The following is a 6,694-nucleotide window of genomic DNA, read 5'->3' as shown; positions in this document are numbered from 1 at the left end:
CGAGACAGGGTTTCTCTGTGGTTTTGGAGCCTGTCCTGGAACTAGCTCTTGTAGACCAGGCTGGTCTCGAACTCACAGAGATCCGCCTGCCTCTGCCTCCCGAGTGCTGGGATTAAAGGCGTGCGCCACCACCGCCCGGCCCGCTTGCTTGCTTTTTGAGAAAGGGTCTCTCTGTATGTCCCTGGCTGACCTGGGACTCATTATGTAGTTGAAGACTGGCTGTATTAGCTTACTTCTCACAACTCTTCCAGGAAAGGGTTCATTTGGCTTCCCTGTCCCAATCACAGAGTATCACTGAGTAAAGGAAGGGCAGGAACTGAAGCAGAGGCCGGCCATGGAGGGGTGCTGCTTACTGCCTTGCTCCTCCTGGCTTGCTGACTCTGCTTTCTTATAGAACCCAGGACCACCTGCCCATGAACGGCACAGCCAACAGAGGACTGGGCCCTTCTGTAACAATGTCAACCAATAAAATGCCCGATAGGCTTGCCCACAGGCTAGTCTGATGAAGGCAGTTTCTCAGCCCAGGTTCCCTCTTCCCAGATGACTCCAGCTTGTATCAAGGCAACAAAACACCAGCTGACATATTGGCCTGGAACTCAAAGACATCTGCCTATCTTTGATTCTCAAGTGCTGGGATTACCAACCTGCATCACCATGCCCCCCCTTTTTTTAAATTGCACTGAATATGTGAGCCTGAGTTTATGTGTGCATGGGTGTGTGTGTGTTGGGGGGAAGGGTCCTTGGAAGAAGTCAGAGGGCATCAGATCCCCTGGAATTGGATTTATAGGTGTTTGTGAGCCATCTGATATAGTAGTACAAACTGAATTCTAGTCCTCTGCACCCTTAACCACAGAATCATCCCTCCAGCCTTGATATTATTTTCATTTTCTTTTTTTCCATGGTCATTCTTTTGTGTGTGACATGGTACCTCATTAGGTTTTTCTTTCTCTATTTCTTTCTGTCCTTACTCTTTCGTTTACTTTTTACATCTCATTATTCGACATCTTTTTCTTTGTATGTTTTTGGTTTTTTGAGACAGGGTTTCTCTGTAGCTCTGGAGCCGGTCCTAGAACTAGCTCGTGTAGACCAGGCTGACCTCAAACTCACAGAGATCTTCCTGCCTCTGCTTCCTGGGTGCTGGGTTTAAATGTGTGCGCCACCACTGCCTGGCTATTATTTGATTTTTCAGAAATAATTTTTACATCCAGATGGTGTTCTGGCACACTCTAATCCCAGAGCTCAGAAGGCAGAGACAGGTGGATTTCTGAGTTTGAGGCCGACCTGGTCTTCCAGGACACCCAGGGCTACACAGAGAAACCCTGTCTTGAAACCCTCCCCCCAAAATTTTTTTTCAATTTATCTATTTTTATGTTGTGTGTATGGGTGTTTTGCTTTGCATGTATGCCTGTGTAGCACATGAGTGCCTGGTGCCTGTGGAGGCTGGAAGAGGATGGCAGATCCCTGGAGCTGGAGTTACAGATATGGGGGTTTGGATTAACCCTGATCCTCTGGAAGAGCAAACAGTGATCTTAACCATTGAGCCATCTCTCCAGCCCTATATAAATTCTTTATATATTCTGGGAACAATACCCTTACCAAAGAAATATATGATATACTAATATTTTTTCAATTCTGTGGTTTCGTTTTCCTTTTCATTATGTCCCTGAAGTGTTAAAGTTTTTTGTTTGTTTGGTTGATTGGTTTGGTTTGATTTGGTTTGGTTTGGTTGGTTGGTTGGTTGGTTTGGTTTGATTTAGTTTGGTTTGGTTGGTTGATTGGTTTGGTTTGGTTGTCCACAATGTTTGTTTTGTTTTTGAGACAGAGTCTCACTTGGGCAACTGATTGTCCTCCAACTCACTGTGTGGCATGTGACCCCCACATCTGACTTCTTGTACTTTTGTTGTTTTTAATTTTATTTATTTGTATTTTTTATGTATGAGTGCTCTACATGTATGCCTGCATGGCAGAAGAAGGCATCATATCCTATTATAGATGGTTGTGAGCCACCATGTGGTGGCTGGGAATTGAACTCAGAACCTATGGAAGAGCAGCAGCCTGTGCTCTTAACCACTGAGATATCTGAGATATCTCTCCAGCCCTCATCCTCCTCCACCTTCTTCTTCTTGTTGTTGTTTTTTTTTTTTTTCTGTTTTTTGTTTTTTGAGACAAGGTCTCATAATGTAACTCTGGCTGTCCTGGAACTTACTACACAGACCAGGGTGATCTCAAACTCACAAAGATTTGCCCGCCTTTGCCTCTCAGCTAGAATGCTGGGAATAAAGGTCTGTGCCAAGTTTTTATGGCCCAATAAGCCTTTCCACCAACACAATAATCCAAATCAGACCAAATCAAACCGCATTAGAAAAGCCCAGGTTTAATGGACGCCAGTGCTCCCAGGTGTCTTCCAGGTCCCCCACGGATGGAGACAGGAAGGAAGACCAGAAAATCACAGAGAGGGGAAAGTAGAAACAGGAAGACTATGTGTTTGGTGGGGGGGGGGGCAGTTTAAATAGCCTGTGGGAGTGGTCTTCACCCTCTCTGGGGAGGGGTCACCATTTGGTAGGCTTTTTGGGTGGAGTCTGGACTGCAGCAACTCCCAGGGAAGAGGCTTGGAATGGAACTTTCCACCAAACATTTCAGACTCCCCGGAGGACACATGGATGCCAGGGGCTGGGGCAAAGCCACAACCCAAACATTCCAGACTCTTTGGATATAAGGATGTCAGCAGCTGGGGTGACCTGACGTTTTCAACCAAACACCCTGCTAGCTTTTGTTTTTGTTTTGAGACAGGGTCTTACTATGTGGCCCAGGCTAAACTCACTCTCAGAATCCTGAAGCACCAGCGTCTTCAGTGATATAACTATAGACACACACTACAACACCCAGTTAAAACTATGCTCTACAGCTAGCAGTGGTGGTGCACGCCTTTAATCCCAGCACTCGGGAGGCAGAGGCAGGTGAGTCTCTGTGAGTTCGAGGCCAGTCTGGTCTAAAGAGCGAGTTCCAGAACGGTCAGAGCGCTACACAGAGAAACCCTGTCATTAAAAAACAAAAATCAAAACAAGCAAGCAAACAAACAAAAAACAGACCTCAATATACATGTTCATGGTGACTTATACAGGAATGTTTAAGCAAGTTTTCACAGAATAGNAATAAATAAATAAATAAATAAATAAATAATTTTTTTTTTTAAAAAAAATCTCCACAGGGCATAAAAAGCTTATCAGCTAGCTGAGACCATAGCCAGAGATGGATTCTGTAAGGATGTGGCAAAGGCAGGTTTCTGAACCCACCTTTTTATAATAGGGGCATCAAGCATTAGGTCTGAACAAAGGAATTTGTACAATATTGAGGTAATATACTCAGATATAGATTGCCTTACTTTACAATCTCCATTATCAGAGTTTTTTAGTTAAACTAGGGTTTGCACTTAATCTGTTGTCTTCCCTGGTACTTCCAGGCAGTGTTTACTGAAGCCCTGTGCTCTCCTCTTTGATGCTGCCAGTTTCACATAGCAGGGAAAATGCCTAAAAGTCCACTCAGCTCAAATCCGTAGGCTAGCTCTCAGTTTGCAGAGAGATGCTTTGGCCTTGTGAATAGAGCTATGGGTTGTAAAGCAAAATAACCCACTGTTTTTTGGATTTTTTGGGGGGGGGTGGTTTTGGATTTTTTTTTTTTCGAGACAAGGTTTCTCTGTAGCGTTGGTGCCTGTCCTGGAACTAGCTCTTCTTGTAGACCAGGTTGGCCTCAAAGTCACAGAGATTGGCCTGCCTCTGCCTCCCAAGTGATTAAAGGCGTGTGCCATCACCACCCAGCAAATAATCCACTGTTAATACTTAATCCTCAAGCTTCTGAGAAAGCTGCTGACAGTCATTCTCCTAGGCTTACAATTTTATATTTTTTTATATAAATTTTTATATTTTTTTTATTTCTACATTCCTATTTCTGGAATCTACATTTTTATATTGTATATTATCCTTGGACCCTTCAAATAAATGAATAAAATTATTTTAAAAAATTAAAGAGCTTAATAATCAAGCTCTCACAATTAGGGTTATGATCTATTTTGCATTGATTTTTCTGATTTCCCTGAATCAAGCTGAAGGAACACCCTCCTGATTTCCATAATAAATCTCATTTTGTACATACCTCTTATTGCTTCTGTTTGTCTGGAAAATTCTAATAAATCAATCTCGAATCTAACTCCACTGGACATATAAGCAATGGTGTTTAGTCATATTTTCATTAAACAAAGGAAGATCCAGGAATCTAATAACCATATAATTTCAGGAATAAAAGTAATTGATTTTTATTTTATTTTATTTTATTTTTTGAGACAGGGTTTCTCTGTGTAACAGTTCTAACTGTCCTGGAGCTAGTTTTGTAGACCAGGCTGGCCTTGAACTCAGAGATCAGCTTGCCTCTGCCTCCCATGTGCTGGGATTAAAGATATGTACCACCACTGCCTAGCAAAAGTAATTGACTTTTAAAGACATTTGTTTATTAACTCCCCCCCTCCATGTGTGCGTGTGTGTGTGTGTGAGTGTGTGTATGTATGTATGTGCGTGCCTGTGAATTGGTTCTCTCCTTCCACCATGTGGGTCCCAGGGATAGAACTCAGTGCTCAGGATTAGAAGCTAGCTCCTCTGCCTGTAAAGACATCTTGCAGGCCCCTGATGAGGGTTTCCTTTTTGTTTGTTTGTTTTCCAAGACAGGGTTTCTCTGTGTATCTCTGGGCTGTCCTGGAACTCACTCTGTAGACTAGTCTGACTTTGAACTCACAGAGATCCACCTGCCTCCCAAGTACGGGACTAAAGGCATGCCACCACTGCCCTGATATCGGTGAGGATTTCTAGACAAGTCATTCCATCAGAGTTCTGGCCTTTATCAAAATTCTTCTGTATCTTTCTGAGCTCCTTCTCCCAACCAGGACTTGGTGTTCCAATGCCTCCCTGGCTTCATCTCTGTGCTTCAAAGTGCTCACCTTGGGCACTTAGGAGTGTTATTACTACATGCTAGAGATCAGAGCTTAAGGCCTTGGCAAGGTTCCTTACTCTGAACCCCCAAAAGGAAGCAGTGCTCCCGTTAGCTCCATGTGAGATCTGAGTACAATTGTGGACAGAGTCACTCATGACACAGGTCTGATAACCCGAGTTCATCCCCAGAACCCATGTAAAGGCCAAGGGCAAGGAAGGACTCTCAACGCTGTCCACTGACTTTCACACTGGCTCAATGGCCCATGTGCCCCCCCCCCCCGCACACAGATAATAAATGAATAAATGGAATTCAAAATGTAATCCCATTTTCCCCCCTTGGTAAATCAGAGTATCTAGAGGATTCTATGACATCCTGGGAAGAGAATCTCCAACAGACCGCACTTACCCTTAGACCCCCTCCCTTTGCCAGCTCCTTCCCGACATTCCTCTCCAGTCACTGTCCCCCCTCCCCCTGCCTCCACCACCAGAAATCTGCAAACCTCCATTTCCATCCTCCTCTCTGTCTTGCAGATTTCCCAAGCCTCTGATGTCCAAGGGTGTTGATGGCTTTGCTCTGTGAGCCTCTTCTGCTTCCAGGCTCCCAGGGAGATGAGAAGAGGGAGCTCTTGTTTCAAAGATGGGGAGATGGCTTCGGGTTGGGGCGGGGGCTTCCTGGCCTTTGGGTTTGTTTGCCTTAGCACATTTAGAATCACGGGTACTTTGCCTTGGTGAATTTTCTCCCCAGATCCTCTCCTGTCAGGACAACAAAGACATCTGTATCGTTGTTATCAAGGTAGCTTTGGCCCTGCCTGCAATAAGCTAACACGGGCACATCTTCCTCGTCCACCCCCTTTACCTCGCCTTGCAATGATCTCTGAAAGATTGCTCAGAAGCCTCTTCCCAGCTAGGACAGTGCTCAGCACTGGGGTGCACCCCCAATTGGGGATGAGCACTTTCTGAGTCGGGGTGTAGAATGAAAGTTCAGCTCACCCAGGCTAGAGAGCTGACTGAGATGTTTACTCCAGCCTGCCGGCCCTACGCCAAGGCTGGGAAAGCCCCGGGACGCCCTGGGAAGTGAAGTTTGCTAACTTCGAGAAATCGAGGCACCACCTTGAGATTTAGACCAATGGTTCTCAACCTTCCTGATACTGCGACCCTTTAATACAGTTCTTCATGTTGTGGTGACTACCAACCCGTAAATTTATTTTCGTTGCTGCTTCATAACCGTAATTTTACTATTGTTATGAATCATCATGTAACCATCTCCGATGGTTGAGAGCCACAGGGTGAGAACAGCTGATCACACAATAGATGTCTCCTGGCTTGAAAGGCCAACCAAGAACAATGCAGGGGCAAAGCGGTGTAGTAGGGTTTCTACATCCTGTGGCCCGAGGTGGACTCCAGAAGGGTGTTGAACGCTTATCTAATCGACATTTGAGGGAACGGAAGAGCCTTCAGAAGAAATATGCAAAGACTGCGGGGTGGCTGGGGAGGGGGGTAGAGTACAATCAAGGTCCCCAGAAATTGTAACTGGTTTGTACAGCAGAACTAGATACATTCTAAAGAGATGGTGTATTCCTCCTTGGCTGGCAGTTTGTTGAAAGAATTAGAATCCTCCCCACCCCTCCCTCGCCTTCCCGGAGTCTCCTAAGGAGAGAAAAGGCTCAAGCCCGGGTGTAGGGGGGGTGGTAGGTTGGGGGGGTGGCACTGTGTCCTGT

This window comes from Alexandromys fortis, unplaced genomic scaffold (genome assembly GCF_014885135.2).
Source record: "Alexandromys fortis isolate MF-2015 unplaced genomic scaffold, M_Fortis_MF-2015_v1.1 scaffold_156, whole genome shotgun sequence".
Classification (NCBI taxonomy): domain Eukaryota; kingdom Metazoa; phylum Chordata; class Mammalia; order Rodentia; family Cricetidae; genus Alexandromys; species Alexandromys fortis.
This window is presented reverse-complemented; position numbering follows the sequence as displayed.